Source organism: Tursiops truncatus, chromosome 4 (assembly GCF_011762595.2).
Source record: "Tursiops truncatus isolate mTurTru1 chromosome 4, mTurTru1.mat.Y, whole genome shotgun sequence".
In the NCBI taxonomy this organism is placed as follows: Eukaryota; Metazoa; Chordata; class Mammalia; order Artiodactyla; family Delphinidae; genus Tursiops; species Tursiops truncatus.
The window spans coordinates 21,658,451-21,681,889 of NC_047037.1; the positions used below are offsets into that span (position 1 = coordinate 21,658,451).

Here is a 23,439-nt window from a genome sequence, read left to right on the forward strand (position 1 = left end):
CCAAAGGAAATAATAAGTTTAGTAGTGCAGCCTCTTCGGTGATGCTCTTTGATTGCTTATTCGAATTCAAAATTTTGAAGTCACTTTTCCTCATTCCTCTTATTTACTCTTAATATTCAGATATGTTGAGTTTTACCCATTATTTTTTCTCTCTCCCTGTTTTTTGTTTCATCTATAGTGGAAAGCATATATATATATATATATATATATATATATATATATATATGATTACATACCACAAACAGATAAGGCCTGTCTTTTTTTAAACATAATCTTAAGACTGTTATCACACTCAATAGTAATTCCTTCATATCATCTAATACTTATTCAAGTTCACTTTTGCCCCCTGTTCTCAAAACTGACTTTTAACAGTTAGTTTATTTGATCAAGATCCATCAGTTTCTCCTAAACACCCCTTCAAGCTGTCATCACCGTAGTCTACGCTACTGATCTCTGGCAGCTTGAGGGTCAAATTCAGCCTGCTTATTGTTTTTCAGAAAACTTGAACTAAGTCCTGTGTTGTTTTTTTTTTTTTTTTTTGCAGTACGCGGGCCTCTCACCGCTGTGGCCTCTCCCGTTGTGGAGCACAGGCTCCGGACACGCAGGCTCAGCGGCCATGGCTCACAGGCCCGCCGCTCCGCGGCGTGTGTGATCTTCCCGGACCAGGGCACGAACCCGTGTCCCCTGCATCGGCAGGCGGGCTCTCAACCACTGCGCCACCAGGGAAAGCCCCTGTGTTTTTAAAATTAGGAAAATTTACTGAAGAGTCTGGAATTTATTTCTCTTGGGGTGGGGTGGGGTGGGGAGGAGGCCTGGAGACCCTGGATTTGCCCTCCCACGTGGCAGCCACAGCTGGCTGTTGCTGAGTGGTGTTCCCCCTGTAGGTGGTACTTGTGTACTCCTGTTCGCCATACTCTCCCCGCACCGCCCCACCTCTTCACTGTTTTTTGTGTGTTACAACTCCTGGTCTGGGCACACATCACAGAATAAGACAGTTATACTTGCTTCTTAAATTGTTAAATTATCTTGCCTCATCTTTCCATACTAATGTTTCTCGAGTCTAGTGGCTTTTAACTGGGAGTGGTTTTTTGCCCTCCATGGCATGTTTGGTAACATCTGGAGACCTTTTTGATTGTCGTGAGTGGTGGGTGCTCCTGGCATTCTATGGGTAGAGACCAGGGATGCTGCTAAAACATCTGACAATGCACAGCACAAGAATTATTTGGTCCCAAACGTCAGTAGAGCTAAGATTGAGAAACTCTGCTCTTGTCTGATGGCACATTTCCAATTTCACTGCCCTGTTTAGAAACTTTCTGTGCCTTCCCTATTTTCAAATGTATTTATCACTGTTTCCCAATTTTCACTTGATAATGCATACTGGACTCCTTATCCAGCCAAGATACCACAATTTTATCTTTTTTTTAGTAATATCTGTTTTTCCAGTTTCTTCTCACTGTCAAAATCCTACTTAACATTTTTTTTAAAAAAAATTTAATTTTTTGGTCTCGCCGCGTGGCATGCAGGATCTTAGTTCCCCAACCAGGGATCGAGCCCGTGCTCCCTACAGTGGAAGCATGAAGTCTTAACCACTGGACCACCGGGGAGGTCCCCCCCACTTAACATTTTTAAGTCCTCTGTTTTGCCCGTTCATGAAACTGTTTTTTTTATGACACTTTTCCACATTATTCTCTAAAAATCATCTTATTAGAACTGGAAACTTTCTTAAAGATGATCTTTAAACTTTCTTAAAGATGATCTTTCCCTCAATACTGTTTCTGCTTCTCCAAACCAAGAAACTGCATCTGGAGGTATTACATGGTATATGCAAGGTATCTCCTAGTTCTTTGTTTTTCCCCTCCATGCTGGACTCCTGCAACATTATTTGCTAGCTTATAATCTGTTACTTAATTAGGGATTTAGTATGTTATTTTCAGACTTTTCATGTGAATTAACTTCATATTCTCTGCTGGATTTTAAACCGCAATAGGACAGAGACAGTATCTCTTACTGTTGGTACCAAGTCTGTGATTTGCCGTGCCTCAGACCTTTCTTTGCCTGTAGGCCCTACAGAGGGGTAGTCAGATAACCCATGTCACCCCAGTCACAACTAACAAGGTGAGTGGGCACCTGTGTTTCTCCATTCCATTCAGGAAAGAGAGACCATTCTAGATATCTTGAGCAGAAGGGGATTATTTAACAAAAGTAATTATGGGTTTATGAAATTGTTGGAAAGGCTGGAAGAGGAGGCTTTAGGCTGAGCCTCCAGCATTGATTCCTAGAACAGCGGAGAGAGCTAACCAGGCTCGGAGGTTATGACCTCAGTCCCAACTGGGGGGAATCAGGAGGCCTCCATTAGAACTACAGCCACACGAGTATATGATGCTGTAAATGTAATTCCGGGATCAGGAAGCTTTCTCCATTGACTTCTTCTGCACCGGAAGCTGGTGACTGGACTCTAGAAAGCAGAATTCAACCACTGCCTCTGCTGCATATCTGTCTGTGTGTCTCCCTCCTGCCCTCCATCCCTCCCTCCACAAAGTGGAAGACTGGAACACTGAGGTGCCTTCCTGACCGTATTTACCAATGGAATCGGCCAGCAGTGTGGGAAGACCACCTGTCTTCCAAATTTCATAGGAATGCATCTGAAAAGGAGGGGCATGATTTTCATCGAGAAGCTTAGCTCCAAAGGAGTTGGGGAAATGTAGCTTTAATATTTATTTTTCCCATGACTTTCTTCAGTAATTGTTCTCCTTGCAGCTTGATAAATCATTCAATAATTTTGGACATTTATAAGTCTTTTTGACAGTAGGAATGCAAGTATGGGCTCAGCATTACGTGAAACACGTGCTCTGAATGTTAACATGGACTCTGTTATAAAGTTTAAAGATTATTGAATACTTGCCCAAATTTCAACAATTACTGAAGACAGTCATGGAAAAATGAAATAAAACCATAAAATAGAGGAATTTACCTCGCCTTGCCCTCCAGTATGTAGTGCAGCTTATCTCTAATTACCATTTTGTAGTGTTTGTTTGACTTTCAGCTATTTTTTTTCTTTTTTTTTTCAGCTATTTTAAAATTTTATTTTCTAGTCCTTTCATCTTATACAACACCCTATTAATTTCAGTAAGTACTTAGCTGGCTAAAGTGACTTTTCTGAGATGAAATGACTGGGGCTTACCCAAGGCTTCTGGAATTTGAGAAGGTCAAGAGATAATGGAAAAATTCTGGCTCATTTAGGAAGGAAGGATTTTATTTGACTCCACTTCTTAAGTATTCATGGAAGCAAAAGTACAAAACAAAACAAAACTCAAAACCTTTGTGGATCACCATAACTACACTTCATAATTATACATTTATTTTTAGTGATTTTTATTTGAAAGCTTGGTTTTCAGGTAACACTTCTTTTACCTTTGTAGTTTCTCTGCTCATAGCAGAAACTATAAATAAGCTTGTGGCTGAAACTTCTGCTGAGCAAATCTACAGAAGATTATCTTGCATTAGACTTTGAATGTTGGTTTTCCTTAAAATTTCTTCGAGTTGGAACATGCAAATGTGTTTCATTTTATTTGACTTTTCTAGGTTCTTCCCAACTACACATTTATTTATTTTTAAATTACATTTGTTTTGCTTATTGTTTGTGATAATTCCAGGTGATAAATACATGCACCTCAATGTTAAAATGAATAAGCAGACAGAACTAGTTTGGAAATGGATGGATTTGGTTAATAATTACCTATATAGGTTTAATATGCTGCCATGGGAATTTTAGCTTTTTGGTTTTGTGTGTGTGTGTGTTTAAATGAAACACCTCCAAAATTTTCACTTTTGTTTTGATGAAGATAAAAATAAACCTTTGGCGAATCTGGATTTATTTTGATGACATGTGCCCAATACTGTAACATGTGCCCAGTATGCAGTCAGTTTAACCTTCTCTCATAATGTTTTTATCTATAAATCATTCTGAAAGCTTTAGTAAGAAATGACAGATCTTTTGTAAGAAATGGTGAAACACCAGTAGGAATCCCTAAGAACTAGGATATAACAAACTTCATGAAAATGGTATAACTTCACTTAAAAGTTTGCATTTTTGGTTACAATGAAAATAAGTGCTTATAACTGAAAATAAAGACACTTAAGGAGATTAAATTTGTTCTTGATCTCACTATCATTAGTAAACAATGTAAAATATTGTGATAGTATTTTTTTCCTGTTCATATGTCCTCATATATTTTCTTTATAAAATCAGTATACATACACATATTGACAAACATAAAGAGCTAATTTTTTATTCTGTGTTATTCACAAAACACTATATTCTAAGTATTTTCCCATGGCTTTGAATAATCTTCAAGTCATGAATTTTAAGTAACATTTTGGTAACTGTCATGAGATTATACCATAATTTTTAGAGCCACTATCCAGTTATTAGGTACATAACAATATTCAATATGTAACAATATTGGATATATAGTTTGTAATTTTGTGCTAACAGAAGTAATATTGTAGGGATGTTCTCAAAAATGAGTTTTGGTTTCTGTTTTTACAGGATAGGTCCAAGAAACAAGACACTGAAATCAAAGGATATGAACTCTTATATCTCTCTTATATATCCTTGAGTCACTTTCCAGAAGGTTGTACGGATTGGCATCTCCCCTAACGGTACCAGATGGTCTGCAGTATGAAATTCTCAGCAGCATTACTTTTTAAAGAATCTCTTCTAATTTTTAGGGAAAAATAAGTTTTGCTTCTCTTTATCCTCCTTTTTAAATTTCTTAAATTTATGGTGACTTATTTCTTTCCTTGCCAAACTAGAAGCTTTCATTCATTATTTTAGTCACTGCTGTTTCTTCTATGAGCCGCATATTCATATCAACGGAGTGTACATCTTAGTGGAACGAGAAGGGACAATAAATAGATGTATCTAGTGGATTCAAGTACTAAGAAGAAAAGTAAAATGAGATTAGGGGCAAGAATGCTGAGGTCAGAAATGCCATTTTAGGTGCTGCTTTCAGGGAAGACTTTTCATACTGGTTACATTTGAGCACGGACCTGATGGGAGGGGATTTTGCTAGGAGAAGAGCGAGACTTACAGGCAGCAGGGATCACAAGGGCAAATGCCTTGAGTGTAGAATGTGCTTGATGTGTTCCTGGAACAGCACATTTTCCCACGTGCCTGCAGTGCGACAGGAAGGGGCTGGTGCTCCAAGAGGAGATCAGAATGATAGGACCAGATTGCTTAGGGACTTGGGGACTATGGTGCGGAGTTTGGATTTTATGGAGAACAAGAAGGAAACTGTTGAACTATTTTGAGTCAAAAAGACACAAGATCTGTGTGAATTAGAATAAGTTACCACCTGTGAATGGAGTGGGGCTGGATTTCAGCCCCATCTCCCCTTTGACTTCTCTGTTGGGTGGCTGGGTGCAGTGCAACTGCACAGCTGTACACTGCGGCCCTCAAGGGACAGAATTGTAGATGTGTTGTCTTGGTTGGTGGCCATGTAGAGAAGATTGAAGTGGGCATGGGTGAATGAGGGGAGATCCCTTAGGAGGCCATTTCATTGTCCAGGGAGGAGATGATGGTGCCCAGTCCCAGAGGCTGGTCACAGAAAAGGTGGGTATGTGAGGCTGGATTCTCTCCCGCTGGTAGAACTTGCAGATTGATTGATTGGATGGGGAATGTGAGAGGAACAGAGGAGTTAACACTTTACATGTTAAAAGTTTAAATTTGGGAATTCCCTGGTAGTCCAGTGGTTAAGACTACTCACTTCCACTGCAGGGGGCATGGGTTCGATCCCTGGTCGGGGAGCTAAGATCCCTGCAAGGTGCGCGGCACAGCCAAAAAGAAAAGAAAAGTTTAAATTTGCTGAAGCCTGCATCAATTAGGAATAACTCTACCAGCCATGCTTTATAGTCTCCTTCTTGGATTAAAACTTCCTTGTGAAGGATTTTGGTGACTATTTTAGAGTTATCTTAATAATCACCGTTATTAAATTTATAGTCTTTTTTGTGCCTCTGCTGTTGGTACCGAGGTGTTTATTCAGTAGAGTGTGAGTGCTGAGAAACAGGCCACCACAACGAGACTTTGCAAGGGAAGAGTCCGAATGTTAAGCTCTAGGAAGAAGGCCAAAACAGCTGCTGTGATTCACTGAGCTGTGAGTTTGGAAACCAGCACTCTGCAAAACGGTCAAGTGCTGAAAAATTACAGAGCAGCTTGAAGCAGCATTTTAAGTTTACAGGAATTGTCATGTAACCAAAGCAAGTAAGATGGGAACAAATAGTGTGGGGGGAATGTAGCTTCATGACTATAGGCTTAGTACTGCTGCAGTGCACCCCCGAGTCAGCTGTGGTTTGTACCAAGGCATCGGTGCATTTGATTTGGCAGGAGAGCAGAATGTGTTGACCATGGCCTTCTCTTATACTTTGATGCAGTCTATTAACCAAAAAGCTTTATTGTGAATTTAGTGTTTGTTGTTATTTTTTTATGCTTAAATTATGTTTAAAGACAAGCACTGGGAGATATATGTGACCGGAAAGTCCTCCCCTCTCCCTCTGCTGTCCTTTTAGTTCGGTGGGAAAATTAATCTTGTGAGATGAGAGGTTTGAGTTTTGTTGGCTTTTCACTGATTATACTTTGCATAAAAATGCAGCTACCCTGTACTTGGAAAAATGGTCCCTAGAGATTCTGATATGTGCCACTCTTAGTTTTCAGAAGCAGATGGAGGAAGAAACACAGGAAAAAGAGACTGAAAATGAATAGGCAAAGGGAGGATACTTAGGTTGCTTCCACGTCCTGGCTATTGTACATAGAGCTGCAGTGAACATCGTGGTACATGACTCTTTTTGAATTATGGTTTTCTCAGGGTATATGCCCAGTACTGGGATTGCTGGGTCGTATGGTAGTTCTATTTGTAGTTTTTTAAGGAACCGCCATACTGTTCTCCATAGTGGCTGTATCAATTTGCATTCCCACCAACAGTGCAAGAGTGTTCCCTTTTCTCCATACCCTCTCCAGCATTTATTGTTTCTAGATTTTTTGATGATGGCCATTCTGACCGGTGTGAGATGATAACTCATTGTAGTTTTGATTTGCATTTCTCTAATGATTAGTGATGTTGAGCATTCTTTCATGTGTTTGTTGGCAATCTGTATATCTTTGGAGAAATGTCTCTTTAGGTCTTCTGCCCATTTTTGGATTGGGTTGTTTGTTTTTTTGTTATTGAGCTGCATGAGCTGCTTGTAAATTTTGGAGATTAATCCTTTGTCAGTTGCTTCATTTGCAAATATTTTCTCCCATTCTGAGGGTTGTCTTTTGGTCTTGTTCATGGTTTCCTTTGCTATGCAAAAGCTTTTAAGTTTCATTAGGTCCCATTTGTTTATTTTTGTTTTTATTTACATTTCTCTAGGAGGTGGGTCAAATGAATGGGTAAAGAAGATGTGGTACGTATATACAATGGAGTATTACTCAGCCATGAAAAGAAACGAAATTGAGTTATTTATAGTGAGGTGGATGGACCTAGAGTCTGTCATACAGAGTGAAGTAAGTCAGAAAGAGAAAAACAAATACTGTATGCTAACACATATATATGGAATCTAAGAAAAAAAAAAAGGTCATGAAGAACCTAGGGATAAGCTGGGAATAAAGACACAGACCTACTAGAGAATGGACTTGAGGACACGGGGAGGGGGAAGGGTAAGCTGTGACAAAGTGAGAGAGTGGCATGGACATATATACACTACTAAACGTAAAATACATAGCTAGTGGGAAGCAGCCGCATAGCACAGGGAGATCAGCTTGGTGGTTTGTGACCATCTAGAGGGGTGGGGTAGGGAGGGTGGGAGGGAGGCTCAAGAGGGAGAGGATGTGGCGATATATGTATACATAGAGCTGATTCACTTTGTTGTACAACAGAAACTAACACAGTATTGTGAAGCAATTGTACTCCATTAAAGATGTTAAAAAAAATAAAAAAAGGAAACAAAAAAGGGAGGAAAAAAATAGTAGAGGGAAGCATCAGGAGGGTGGTTTGGTACAGCTGCACAGTGAATTTGGCACTAAACCTTTTGGCTAATTGAATCAAACACGGAAACTTGTTGGATTATATAATTGTCTACTTAGTGGAAAAAGAAAACACTGTACACATATTGGTTTAGGTGACAAAAATCTGTTTAGAAAAAAATGGTTTCTTTTAATGAAGAACGTTAAATAACAGTAGATGGTAGCTTCAGTTGTGGTTAATTTACAGTTACTTTCAAAGGAATAAATATTTTCTTCCTCTTTTTGAAAAGTAGGGAAGGAATGGTGTTACATCGTAACTCGGTAATTGCTTTTCTGACAGGAACATTTGGTCAGTGACACAGTAAGGGACATTGTTACCAATCCTGTAACTCTCTAGGGGCAGTAGTAAGAGAACCCAGAATAGATGACAAAGAGGGGGCCTCTGAAATGTCGATATTGCTGGATAATATTGAATTCCACCCTCATATTCAAATAGCACATTTCTTCACCTGGAGTCATCTTTCCTTCAGGTCTCAGCTTTAATCTAGTTCCTCAGAGTTCTTCCCTAACCTTCCAATTTAAAACAACTTCCTCTGTTAAAATCTCTCACCTCATTCCTGTTTGAATTCATTTTTAACATTTACCATAATTTCCACTTGTACTTATTTATGCAGTTATTTACTTACTATCTGCCACCCCAGCCCTACCCCCCACTATATTGTAAGGTCCACGAAGACAGCGACTGATTCTTCCAAAGCTATTTATTGAGTGCCTGCTACGCGTCAACTAGGAGTTGGGGATACATCTGCTCCTGAAGTTTAGATTATCCTCAATTCTAGTGTATGCTTTTTTTTTTACGATCTTATCTCTAACATTTAGTACAGTGAGTGGTTCACAGAGAATGGTTAGTAACTAGTGGTTGAAAGAATGAAGGTAGAAGTTGTTGAGGATTATCTGCAGAGCTCAGAGGTAGAGTGGAGTCAAGGCTTAGATCTGTAGTTCGGGAATATAAACTTCTTCTGAGGCTGGGGGCTCCTTTTTCCTACCACAGGCTGAAATTTCCAGCTCCCCCTGCCTCTGTGGTGCTCCTTGGATGTGCAAGAGTTTCTCTCTGACCACGGTGATCTCCCTCTCTGAAAGGGGAAATAAGAAGAACCCAGAGATTATGAATGATGAATTGGTCTGAGATGAGTTCTGGGCTCTTTAGGTGACTATATTACACATGCAGGGTCCAAAATTACATCTTCTAAAGCATGAAGAGTATGGAGTTTTTGTCTAGAGGGTTCTCTTCTCGTCAAATACTACTTGTTTTATTTTGGCAGATGAATTTGTAGGTAGGGCGGGTGCATGTTTGTGTGTGTATTTTCTTCCCCTGAAGGAGTTTTGAATTTTTTCCGTACCACTCGAATAAATAGCAAAGCAACACAAATTTTCAGCAAATACCATGGAAGCCTGAGATATTTTTCACTACTTCAGCTTGAGAATGTTTTAGGGCAGGCTGACTTTTCTTTCAATATAAAGTAGAACCCCCTTAGTGTTAGAACTTATTCTGTAAACTGCATCTGGGGAGTATATATAGTTTAAGCAGGCTGCAAGATAAATCTTTGAAGACTTCGTGTAGTAGTGATCATTTTATTATTGGTGAACACTTATAAAATACAGCAATTTTAATTTTAGTATAGTTTGTACTTTTCTTTTTCTGGCCATGATTAATCTAAACCTCCAGCTGTTTCTTTATATTACTTATAATTAAAGATGGGAACGCCATCTTTAATTTATTTAATATACAGTATGAACAAATGAGTTTTCTACCTCTGTGTACATAATATAGTATAAAAATTATAAGGGGGAGGTAACTGGAGAAACGTGCTGTGTTACTGGTGGAAGCAGGCATTCTGACACTCAGACATCAAAATGGAGACCAAGAAATTAAAGATCTGAAACAGCATGTGAAAAATAATGTCTGAGCCCCCTCATTATGGGGATAAATGGCTGTGGTGAATGAGATGCATTTTGGGGAATTACTATATCACTGGAAGGTGCAGTAAGAAATGAACATGAAGCATCAGGAAGAGGTTATATTTGTTTGGAATTCTTTCCTTAATTATAGTATTTTATACAATAATTTCTACTAAAAAGTATTTAGAGAAAGATTAGACTACTGGGCATATACCCTGAGAAAACCATAACTCAAAAAGAGTCATGTACCACAATGTTCATTGCAGCACTATTTACCATAGCCAGGACATGGAAGCAACCTTAAGCGTCCATTGATAGATGAATGGATAAAAAAGATGTGGTACGTATATACAATGGAATATTACTCAGCCATAAAAAGAAACGAAATTGGGTTATTTGTAGTGAGGTGGATGGACCTACAGTCTGTCGTACAGAGTGAAGTAAGTCAGAAAGAGAAAAACAAATACCGTATGCTAACACATATATATATGGAATAAAAAAAAAAACTGATTCTGAAGAACCTAGGGTCAGGACAGGAATAAAGACAGACTCAGATGTAGAGAATGGACTTGAGGACACAGGGAGGGGGAAGGGTAAGCTGGGATGAAGTGAGAGAGTGGCATGGACATATATACACTACCAAATGTAAAATAGATAGCTAGTGGGAAGCAGCTGCATAGCACAGGGAGATCAGCTCAGTGCTTTGTGACCACCTAGAGGGGTGGGGTAGGGAGGGTGGGAGCGAGAAGCAAGAGGGAGGGGATATGGGGATATATGTATACGTATAGCTGACTCACTTTGTTATACAGCAGAAACTAACACACCATTGTAATTATACTCTAATAAAGATGTTAAAAAAGAAAAAAAGATAGAGACTGCACAGCTTAAATAAGTGGAATTCTCAATGACTAAAAATGCTAACAGAGAGTAATTTGTGAATTTGAGAAGTCTTCTCTATTCTGGTTTTAAGCTATGTTGTTTATTTCTGAAAAAATACACAGTGTCATTTAATCCAGATTCTTTGAGGCATATGAATATTTAACAGTATACCAGTTAATGACATTATTGTGAGTTTTCTTCTACTTTGAGAAATTTTGGAATTAAAAGGGATTGAGGAATGTTGGAGAGGTACCCCTATGCTAAGAAATACTGAATGCTTATCCCTGTTCATCAGAGCAGCTCTCTGATGAGTCATGCTAGGACCCCTTCAGCAGTGGGAATGTCTTTGATTCTGGTGTGTAGAGGCTTCTTGAGAGCTTGGACTTTTGAGGAGTCTTTGCAGCAACTGGCCCCATGTGACACTGGCCAAGCTTTCCAACTAGGGAATCTTCGTCCCTGACACACAGGGTCCCTGATTGAGCTGCTGACTCATTCAGATACACCCTGACCCAGTATACAGGAGCATCTCCCCCCAGCTGGATTTATACTGCTGAGATTAGATTGCATTCAAAAGGCAGCTATTTTATAAACATCTGCTTTAAATATGTATGTTGTTTATGACTACTTCATGACTTGCTGTGTTTTTGTTCTTCTTTTTTGAGGAACCAGTGGGTGAGGTATTAATTGACTATGATTGTTCAGGAGATGGGGAAAGAGAGAGGGAGGGATCAACGTTTTCACAGTGACCTTCCTCTAACAGTGCTCTTTGCCAGCAGCTATTTCTTTCCCCAGTTGCTTTTCTACGTACATGTTCTAATCCCCTACGTACATGTTCTAATCGAATCTGACACTTCTTACTAATGACTTAAAGTGATGGCATTTATACAGGAATGTGCAAGCACGCCTTGCTTATTCTACAAAAATAGATTTTAAAAAAAGAGAAAACCTCTGCATTTTGATTTCTGCCTAAAACTAGTGAAAATCTAAATAACTATTATGAAGTACAGAAAAGCTTTACATTTTAGGGTGAGCTCAGCCATGATCCTATTTTATGTATTAAAATAAACTACTTTGTTTATGTTTAGGTTTTCAATAGTTGGGGTCCATAACTGCTCCAGGAGCAAACAAGTAACAAAAGAGAAGTTATAAGGACTGTATCTCCTTCAGGACAGGGAGTGTGGCATTTAGCTTTTTTATCATCTTGAAGGTCACAGTAACCGCCTTTGATTTAAACATTTTCTTACCATTTTACCCATGCAGCAGACTAATCTTTTAAGGTTAGTCTTCTTAAATAAATCTGGAGTCCTTCACACGTTTCTTTCACATCCCACATTTAATGTCAGTCAGTCTTGTTTAATCTATCAAAACATATCCAGACGGATCACTTTTTACCTTCTTTCCTGCTACTCCTTGGTGCATGTCCCCGTGGCCTAGATTATTTATTTGGTTGCGCCGGGTCCCAGTTGCAGCAAGTGGGCTCCTTATTTGCGGCATGTGGGCTTCTTAGTTGTGGCATGCGGGCTTCTTAGTTGTGGCATGTGAACTCTCAGTTGCGGCAGGCATGCGGGATCCAGCTCCACGAGCAGGAATGGAACCTGGCCCCCTTGCATTGGATGTGCCAAGTGTCAACCGCTGTGCCACCAGGGAAGTGCCATGGCCTAGACTATTGTTGTAAATTTCCTCCCAGTCAGGCTTCCTAATTTTACCCTTGACCTCTTTCAGGCATAGCAACCAGAATGAATAAACTTTATTCAGATTTTGTCAGATTTAAACTTTAGTCAGATTTTGGAATGCAGTACTGTATTGCAGTTATGGGCACAGACTCTGGAGCCAGGCTGTCTGGGTTCTTATCTAGGTCCTGACATTTATGGTGTGTTTAATCTTGGGCAACATATTTAAATATAAAATTGGAATAGCTGTAGTGTATGGATTAAAAGAGTTAATAGTAACTACATGGTAGACGCTATTATTAGTATTAGTATCAGCAGCAGCAACAGTGGTAGTTGTAATAGTAATAGTATTAGTATTTGAACAACTAGTATGGCATCCTTTGACTCAAAATCCTCTAAGAGCTTCCCATTGCATTTGGAGAAGAAGCCAAAATCTTTGCAATGACCTCCTAGGCCCTGCACAATCTAGTCACTCTGATTTCTGGATGCATCTCATTTTCTCCCTTGCTTAGCCTCCTCTGTATTCTGGTGCCTGTAGTGTACTCCCCTCTCTCCCCCAAGCACGTATGAGTCCTGAAACTGGCTCATTCAGATTCTTTGTATTTGTTCTTTCCACTTACGGGAAAGCATCCCCTCAGATACCTGCAGAGCTAACTCACTTCCTTCACTTCACATCACCCTGTCCGTGAAACTTGATTATGCTGTCCCAAATGCCAAACAATTCAAGACTCCCTATGCCCCTTCCTCCTTTCTCTTTAGCCGTGTAAGTTAGATGAAGTTATTTTTTGTTTTGGTTTTTGTCCCCCTGCATTAGAATGTAAACTCCATGATTTTTTATCTCTTGTGTCCACTCTGGAATCCCCAAACTCTCGAACAGTGTCTGGCATATAGTAGGCCTACAATAAATATTTTTTGAAGGAGTGAATGAAATTATGGCACCTTAACAATGATAATTCTCTGCTCAAACCCTTCTGTGGCATTCCTGTCCCTTACAGAGCTCGGTGGCCTTGGCCTTGGCCTCCATGGTCTGCCACATCTCGGCTGCCAGCTGGTCTCTCTCACTCCTAAATTATGATTTGCGATTAACCATTTCCTGTCGTTCTGGATACTGAAAACACTATTATTTCCTCCTCATTTCTGACTAGCTAAGTCTTACCCCATCTTTGAGGCCCCCTAAATTTTTTTTCTTCTATGGCACTACCCTCCCCCCAACTACTTTTGATTTCTTTCTTCATTGTTTAACCTCTTCATTGGGCTGTTATCTAGAATTAGAGATACCGAAGTGTGTATGTTCACCGGCCTACCTAGGATGTAGTTCTTAGAATGTGATCCTTGTTCAGCCTTATCAGCATCTCCTGGTGTTGATGCCTGGTGCACAGAAATTATTTCTGAACCTCTCCTAAGACACAACAAATCAAAAATTCTGGGGGTGTGGTCCAGAAATGCATGTTTTAATAAGGCTTTGTGTATTTCTGATGCAAGCTGATGTTTGAGAGCTGCTGGACAAGGACATCAGCATGATGGACCAGATTGGGAGTGTCTGAATTAAGGAACCAGTTGAATCTTCAAAGTTCAGCAATCCCCAGAGATGGGAGGAAACTAAAATGGGTGTAGGAGGGCCAGAGGTAGAATGTTCCAAGAATGAAGTAAACAAAAACTTTTCTCTGAAAAAGAAACTAGGAAACATGTCTACAGGATAAAGGACAATCAGGGGAATGGAACTCTGTTAGTGAATGCTTATGTCCATGATTCAGATTTTCTTCTTGTGGAGTAAGTTTTGGACAGTAGCAGGTTAGCAGAGAACTTGGAGGTTGTGAGCATTAGCACTGGGCAAATCTTGAGAATGGTGAGCCATGCAGAGTCTGAGGCAGCACGTATGGCCTTTCCTGGTAAGCATTTGGGGTGCCGGCTCTGAGACCGGAATATTTTGACAGGAGCTAAAATTGAGGAAGAAGGTACAAAACCAGATTCTAGTCGTCTATTGAAATAATATGTCATGATAGGTATCTGATCACTGATGGGAAAAGTGAAGGACAGACAACCCAGTTATTAAGGAAAGGAACCTGTCTCTGCAGAAGAGCTTGGCATGGAAGCACCTGAGGACTGAGAAGAGGTTGGTATGAATGCTGGGATGGAGGTTAAATGGCCTCGGGGGGTGGGTGTTTAGAGGCCTGGGGTGGGGGTGGGGCGGTTATCACAGAAACCATTAAAGTCAACAAGTAAGTGCCAACTATATGTTACATATCAAATTAAATATTTTACTTGAACACAGGTAATGTCCCAGTATACATCTTTCTATCTCTTTATTGCCTGAATGATAATGGATTGAAATCAAACACTTAAAATGACTGGCTCTTTATAAGGACTTATTTTAATCATATAATTAATTGTGTTTGCTATATGATACCAATCTTTTTGAATTTTTTTCCCCCAATTTCAAACTTGAATTAAACCGTACTTCAGGCACCGGGAGAATATAAACACATGTTCAGAAGGATCTTCGGCTTCCTGTTAAAACTGACCTATCATACACATTATAATGGGCACTGAACTTAGAAAAGTGAACATGTTCAGGGCTTTATATTGTCTTGCATGAGATAGGGTGAAAGGTCAATTGGGTAGATTTCTTCTGCTGCTGTCCTTCAAGAGTTCTGAGCCCCATGTTGAGGTGCATGCTAACCCACACACCACACCATCCCCACCCTATGGAATCAACCTAGATCTGGAAGTGTGGTGCAGGGGTTCTGATGAACCATGACTGATGTGACTGAGGCCATTCTGGGAGGTTGGTTATCTCAAGGTCCTGAGGTTGGTCAGCCACAGACTTGTTCAACAATGACTTGTCAGTGAGAATCACCCATGTATTCTTTCAACATATGACCTGGTTCAGAATTCAAGAAAGTCACTATTCAAAACTGAAAGAAGAAATATAAGAAGGGAGGAATATCAGGCACTTAGACAACAGGGAGCTGATTGGGTCAGAGATAATTCCATCTTAGGGGAGTTTTTGTCAGTGTGGCAGATGGGAGCAGGTAGAGAACCTTTTATGTGGGACTTTATATCCAATCAAAATAGTGTTATAAAGCCAGTTTTACTTACAGAAAAACAAATTACGGGACAGTATTATGTTCCTGTTACTTTTAGTGTTCTCAGCATTTGTATATTTTGAGACATTTTTTTGTTTTTTTTTTCTGTCTTTAAAAAATCATAGGTCACCTTGCAATCATAGTTGAAATAATTACTATTTCTCTTTAAAACATTGCAGGGAGCACGGGTTTGATCCCTGGTCGGGGAACTAAGATCCCGCGTGCTGAGCGGACTGAAATGAAATGAAATAAAATAAAATAAAATGAGAGGGCTATCTAGAAAAGAAATCTATCTATCTATCTACCTACCTATCTATGTATCTATCTACAAAATTCAGAATGGAACCCAAGGACTTCCTTGTTTGGAATAATATGAGAGAAAGCCTCAACAGGTTCAGCATTTCATTTATTCCACTTCAGCCACATGATAAAAGAAATAAATATGAAAACAATATATAAAAAACTGGAAGAAAATATGGAAGAGTTATTTTATAATTCTAACATGTGGAAAGACTTTCTAAAGTATGACACAAACCTAGGAATGTGAGAGTTAATGGCTGATAAAAACAATATTGTAGGAAAATAAATTTTGCCTGGCAGAAATCATATGTCAAAACAAAGTCAAGGGCTTCCCTGGTGGCACAGTGGTTGAGAGTCCGCCTGCCAGTGCAGGGGACATGGGTTCGTGCCCCGGTCTGGGAAGATCCCACATGCCACAAAGCGGCTAGGCCCGAGAGCCATGGCCGCTGAGCCTGCGTGTCCCAAGCCTGTGCTCCGCAACGGGAGAGGCCACAACAGTGAGAGGCCCACGTACCGGAAAAAAAAAAAAAAAGAAAAAGTCAAATGATAATGGTGATAATGAATGGGAGGAAATTTTTGACTCAGAAATTCTATTTTGAATTTATCCTACAGATACAATCTTACATGTAAAAAATTACTTATGTACATCATTATCAATTGCAGAATTTTTTTAGTACAGTATTAGATTGGAAATAATTTAATATCTGCCACTAGCATGGTGGTAATTAAATTATGGTTCATCCATGTAATGGAATACTGTGCTGCTGGATTCCATTTGAAAATATCTCAAAGATATGTAACTTTTTTTTAAAAGATGCAAAAAAATATTTAACTACAAAAATAGCCAGAAAATTAACAAAATGGCAATAAGCACATGGCTATCAATAATTAACTTTAAATGGATTAAATTCTCCAATCCAAAGACATAAAGTGCCTGAATGAATTAAAAAAAAGGCCAAGACTCATCTATGTGCTGCCTACAAGAGGCTCATTTAGATGTAAGGAAACACACAGACTGAAAGTGAAGGGATAGAAAAAGATATTCCATGTAAATGGAAACCAACAGAAAGCTGGAGTAGCTATACTTAAATCAGACAATGTAGACTTTAAAATAAAGACTCTAATAAGAGAAAAGGTTCCCTTGTGCAGTGTTGGTGGGAATGTAAATTTGGTTCAGCCACTATGGAAAACATTATAGAAGTTCTTCAAAAAGTTAAAAATAGAACTATCATATGATCCAGCAATTCCACTTCTGTTTATTTATATGAAGAAAATGAAAATACTCATTCGAAAAGCTATGTGCACAGTCATGTTCATCACAGCAGTATTTACCATAGCCAAGTTATTGAAGCAGCCTAAGTTTCCATTAATAGATGAACAGATAAAGAAATTGTGGTACATATATACAATGAAATATTATTACTCAGCCATAGAAAAGAATGAAATCCTCCCATTTGTGACAACATGGATAGACTTTGAGGGCATTGTGCTAAATGAAATAAGTTAGAGAAGGACAAATACTGTTTGCTCTCACATGTGGAATCTTAAAACATATATATATTTATACACACACACTATATATATATATATACACACATACATATATACATATATATACACACACATATGTATGTACACATATATATATATGTTCATGGACACAGAGAACAGATTCATGATTGCCAAAAGTTGGGGAGTTGAGGGGTTGAAGAAATTGGTGAACTGGTTTTTTTTAAAGTGTAAATAAATTGAAAAAAGGAAAAAGAAGCAAAATGGGGTATAGATTATAAAGTGTTTGACATTGTATGCATTGACATCTCTTGACGCATCCATAAGAACAATCATTGGTATCTCCTGAGGGAAAGTCAGCTATATGTCTGGGAGAAAGGGCTGGGAAAGAATATCACTTCCCACTTTATCACCCAGTCCAAAAATTAAATTACAAAAAGTGGCTGCAGAAGGAAAAAGCAGTCATGTGTATATACAAATATATTGTTTTAATCTCTAACTTGGCATAGTGAATACTAGAATATTTCTTTTATTTTCTGGGATATACTCCAAAAAATAAGACATTCCTCATATAAAGATGATAGTTTATGACATTTTATGACACAAAGTGAATAATGAAGCTTTCTTTTGGAGTCTTGTAGTAATTCCATAGGAGAAGGTATTTATAGTTGTAGATGTCACATCGTCTACATTTAATTTTATGTCCCTGAAATGTCTAATGTGCTGATTTGGTTTTATAGTAATCTTTTATATGGCAACTTCAACTTGTTGGACATTGTGGGGAACTAGCAAGTTGTGGGGGAGGATTCTGAACTGCCAGCAAAGATGCCATAAAACTCTCAAGCAGGTGAGGATGGGCTGCTGCTCAGATTAATTGTACTCATTTTATGCTACCTGGGTACAATGGAAAATGCCCTCTTAAAATATATATAAGTATAATGTGTTCATGGCAATGTGGAGTGGGAGAAGCAAATGTTTCCGTGTACTTGAAGATGATGAGTTACAGTTACGACTTTTCATTTGTTTCCTTTCAGCCCCTGCACACTTTGTCAGGTCTGCTTTTAATTTTGCGTCCCACATGGATTTATTTTCATTCCTTTAGGTTAAGCAGACTTCTTTAAAAAGATTTTTTTGTTTCCCATTATCGAGAAATAAAGGTCATCTTGGCTCAGGCACCTCACCCTTGCAGCTTTGTCTCACATGGACCACAAGTGCATCTCAGGATGTTCTCTGCCCTAGGACAACTGTTTTTTTGTGGTTTTTTTTTTTTTTCCTTTCTTTTTCCATTTGTAGGTGAATTAGCAAGAGTATATGATCTCAGCCCCTGCTGTTTTGTTCTGGTAATTAACTTTATTATTGATGCCCTTTGCTGATGAGTCTGGGAAATACTTTCAGTGCCTATGCAAAATATGGAATAAAGAGCAGTAGATCAGATTGTAAATCGAACACAATAATTTGTTTGAACAAACCGTACAACCTTGGGACCAAATTTCTGGCAGGCGGGTCATACTCTCTGCTAAAGCATTTGGCCAGCAGATGGGTTATATCATCCCACTCAAAGGAGGTTCTCATTACTGGTACATCTTTCTATTTTGGAGGTTGCTGCAACCTTTTTTTAAAAAAATTAATTGATTTATTTTTGGCGGCATTGGGTCTTCACTGCATAGGGGCTTTCTTTAGTTGCCGCGAGCGGGGGTTACTCTTCGTTGCGGTGCACAGGCTTCTCATTGTGGTGGCTTCTCTTGTTGTGGAGCATGGGCTCTAGGTGCGCGGGCTTCAGTAGTTGTGACACGCAGGCTCAGCAGCTGTGGCTCGTGGTTTCTAGAGCGCAGGCTCAGTAGTTGTGGCGCACAGGCTTAGTTGTTCCGCGGCATGTGGGATCTTCCCGGACCAGGGCTCGAACCTGTGTCCCGTCCATTGACAGGTGGATTCTTAACCACTGCACCACCAGGGAAGTCCTGCTGCAACCTTTGAACCCTTGAAATTCAACAGATTGGAGTCAGCTCTGGCTGTGAAGAGGGCAGGTCCTTTTTCCTTTGACATTAAAATTACATTCAAGGTATGTGTCTCATAACTTTTGAAGGGATCAGTTGTGCTCTCCAAGTCATAAATTCTGGAAAATGGTCCTGTGCTATTTATTTTAATACTTGTAAAGATAGGAAATGCTGCTTTTCCAAGACAGAACATTCATTCTGAGTGCTTTTAACTGTACTTTGTATTTGCTACGACCTGAATGTTTGTGGCCGCCCAAAATTCATATATTGAAATCCTAACCCACAAAGGTGATGATATTAGAAGGTGGGGTCTTTGGCATATCCTTAAGTCATGAGGGTAGAGTCATCATGAATTGGGTTAGTGCTCTTATAAAAGAGGTTCCGAAGATACCCCATCCCCTTTCACCATGATAAAATGATGAAGGTGCTTATACTATGAAATATTCGATCCCATTTGTGAGAAGGATATTCATTAGAAGGTCTACTTAAGCAAATATCCAGAGACCAAAGCTTATTCTTATTTGCCCACCAGAACAGTTCCCATGGATGAAAGTGTTTCATAAAATAGCCATAGTTTTTAGTCAACAGATTGGTAACTATAATGGTCTGAATGTTTGTGTCTCCCTAAAATTCATATGTCGAAATCCTAACATCTGAAGACGATGAAGTGGAGCCTATAGGAGACACTTAGGTCATGAGGGCAGAGCCTTCATGAATGGGATCAGTGTTCTTATAAAAGAGACCCCACAGAGTCCCTGGCCCCTTCCACCATGTGAGGACACAAGGGAGAAGGTGCTGGCTATGAGCCAAGAAAAAAGCCTTCACCAGAACATGTTCGTTCAGATGCTGTGATCTTGGACATCCGGCCTCCAGAACTGGGAGGAATAAATTTCTGCTGTTTATAAGCTACCACGTCTGTGGTGTTTTGTTATAGCAGCCTGAACAGAGTAAGACAGTATTGATAGAAAATTCGCCTCCTCTCCATTAATTCTTCCCCTAGCTAATTATCTCTTTGAAAATAAAACAGAGGAAATCCTTTTTTTTTTTTTCTCTTCAAATATGGTGAGGTAGAGAGGTGGTGAATCTTTTTTATCAGGTAGAAAAATTCTCACTTCCTCAATTATTCAATATGTGAAATGATTGCCAAACCTCTAACCATGCTGGTCAAACTCCATGTTTGTCAAAATTCTCCTTAATGTAGCATGCCAAACATCCGATAATTTTTTGTACCTGAACTGCACAGTTTACAGTGGGATCGTCACCTCTTTCATTAAGATTGTGTTTTTTTTTATTTGTTTGTTTCGGTCAGCAGTTCACACATTGGCTCATTTTTGAGTTTGTATTTGAGTAATGTTATGTGAAAATGAAGCGCTTCTCAATCAGCGGAGGAGCAGGGTATGATTGTCTTATCTACCAGATATTTCCTTTATGTATGTCTCTAGCCTGGCCTCTGAGCCCAGAATGTAAAACTCAGCCATGTATCAGACATAATCAATTAGGCCCATAGTGTCTCTTTCAGATGAAGAAATGCTGCCTGTAGCTAGAAGCATAATGGGTCAGCTATCCCCAAGACAGTGTTCAGGTTCCGCAATTCAGTAGGAGGACTCAGATGATGCAGTGTATCGTCATATTGATAGCTATGACTTTTTACATTGAAAGAATACCAAGCAAAGGCAGCAAAGGGAAAAGGCACATAGGCAAAGTCCAGGGGAACCAGACACAGCTTCCAAGAGTCTTTTTGCAGTGGAGTCACAGAGGATTAGCTTAATCCCTCCAGCAACTAGTTGTGACAACACATGTGAAACGTTATTTGTTGGGAAAGCTCATTAGAGACTCAGTGCCTAAGGTTTTTATTCGGGGCTAGTCATAGAGGCAACCCCTGTACCAGAATTCCGAACTCCTAGAAGGAAAGCTGGTCTTCAGCATAAATACCTTGTTTGTACAATTCAGATACAATGAGCTGTTCTTATCTGGGAATGGTGGGAATCCTCTCCAAATCCAGCTTTCCAGATGCCAGCCGAGGATCAATCCTGCAAACTAAGATTGAAGTCTTAGGCTTGCTATGTTATCTCTTTTCTGTACATTTAAACAGATTTTAATTTTAATTTTAAACAGATTCTAGCCTCTTGACCTCTTACCACCAAGTGAGGCCACATGAAACATTGGAAAGAAATGGACTTTGAGGAATACCCAAAGTTCCACTTCCAGCTTTGCTAGTAACTTGTTGGGTGACTTTGGCTAAGTCACCCTATTTAACCTTATTTTTTTCATCTATGAGTTGGATGTAATAAGGCAATCTACATAAGGATTTTGTTGGGAACAAATTATTTTATACACCCACACAGATAAAATATAACATCCCTTGTTCCTGAATCCACTCATTCAACAAATATTTATTAAGAATCTACTATATGCTAAACACTTTGATAGGTCCTGAGCAAAAAACATCCTGCCTTTCTGGAATTTACAGTCTAGTCGGAGAAAGAGACTTGACTCTTGAATAGTAATCATGCAAATTAATATGTAATTACAATTTGTCATAAGTGCTCCAAAAGAGAGGTAGAGGATGCAGTGAAAATGTATAATGGGCACTGACATACTTGAGTAGGTCAGGGAAGTTTCCCCCAAGGAAATGGCATATGTGTAAGAATCTCAATGAATTGAACAGGCAGTGGTTGCATCAAAAGACGAGAGGTGACATTAGATAAAGGTTTTGCATAGGCTCTTCTCCTCAGGGTGGGAGGGAGAAGGCATTGTTGGAGAACTGAAAAAAAAAAAAAAGAACAACTGCAGTTGGAGCAGAGAGAGCAAAGGGCAGAGAGATGGTGGGTGAGATTAGGGAGGAGAGAGGTAGTCAAGGACCACATTAAGGTAAAGTAGCTTGGCCGCAGTGCTAATAGCAATGGAAAGTCATTTAAGGATGTTTAGCAATGGGGTGACATGATTAGATATCTAATTTTTTGGAAAAGATTAAGTCTGCTTTGTAGAGATATGATTGGAATGGGTATAGTGGGATTTAGGAGGGTATTGTGGAAACCTGGGCTAGTGATGATCGTAATTTGAGTTAGCTTGCTTGGGGATGGAGAGAAATGAAAAGATTTGAGACGGTGTATCTGTAGTTACATGCTAAATTATTTTAGTGCACAGTTTAAATTGAACTCTTTTTACATAGATTTTTTTCCCGCATTACAGTTGCCTCCACCCCTTATCTGCGGCAGATAAATTCCAAGACCCCCAGTGGATGCCTGAAACTGTGGATAGTACCGAATCCTATATATACTCTGTTTTTTCCTATACATGCATATCTATGATAAAGTTTAATTGATAGATCAGGCACAGTAAGAAATTTACAACAATAACTAATAATAAAATAGACAGTTATAACAATATACTGTAATGAAAGTTATGTGAATGTGGTCTCTCTCAAAATATCTTATTGTATCAAGTTAATGCCTTTTTATCTTAATTAAGCACTTACCATGCACTGTGGCCATGACTTTGACAGTTTGAGGCAAGACAGCAAATCTAGCATGAACTTCTTTTTCTTTCTTCACAGTTTCACAGATAGATTTGTTCCTAGCGTAGATCTTAGTAACCTCAGCATATGCTTTCCTTTTCCTTATTAAATCAAGAAACTTTTCATTTAAAGGAAGCGCTTTACAGCTTTCTTTGGCTTATTTGAATTACCAGCATCACTACTCTTGTGCTTTGGGGCCATTATTAAGTAAAATAAGGGTGACTCGGACACAAGCAGTGTGATACTGTGACAGTGGATCTGATTACTGAGATGGCTACTAAATGACTAATGGACAGGATACACTGGACAGAGGGATGATTCACATCCCAGGCAGTACAGAACGGGATGGTAATTGATTTTACCATGCTACTCAGAATGACGTGCCATTTAAACAACTTATAAGTTATTTATTTTTGGAATTTTCCATTTAATATTTTCAGACCATGATTGACCCTGTGGGTAACAGAAACCTTGGGTAAGGGGACAGTACTGTACTGGCATCATAAAATCTTGAGAGTTGGAAGAG

General features: G+C 39.2%; 1 protein-coding gene and 1 long non-coding RNA gene across 4 annotated transcripts in view; one reads left to right on the forward strand and one right to left on the reverse strand.

Annotated features, from left to right (window-relative positions):
• The window catches only part of PLOD2 (procollagen-lysine,2-oxoglutarate 5-dioxygenase 2), a 109,780-nt gene that overhangs the window by 13,237 nt on the left and 73,104 nt on the right, over positions 1-23,439 (forward strand). Inside the window, exon 1 of one of the 3 annotated variants that reach the window (XM_073803719.1) lies at positions 14,533-14,620. The exons of the other annotated variants lie outside the window; for them this stretch is intronic. The gene's annotated coding sequence lies outside the window, so the exon portion shown is untranslated. Of the gene's footprint in view, positions 1-14,532; positions 14,621-23,439 lie in introns of those variants that run through there. 3 annotated transcript variants of the gene reach the window in all.
• On the reverse strand, positions 17,034-23,099 carry LOC141278448 (uncharacterized). The gene is made up of 3 exons (XR_012331200.1): positions 22,875-23,099; positions 21,329-21,433; positions 17,034-19,379 (listed from the first exon to the last, which is right to left on the reverse strand). It is a non-coding gene; the product is annotated as an uncharacterized lncRNA (long non-coding RNA).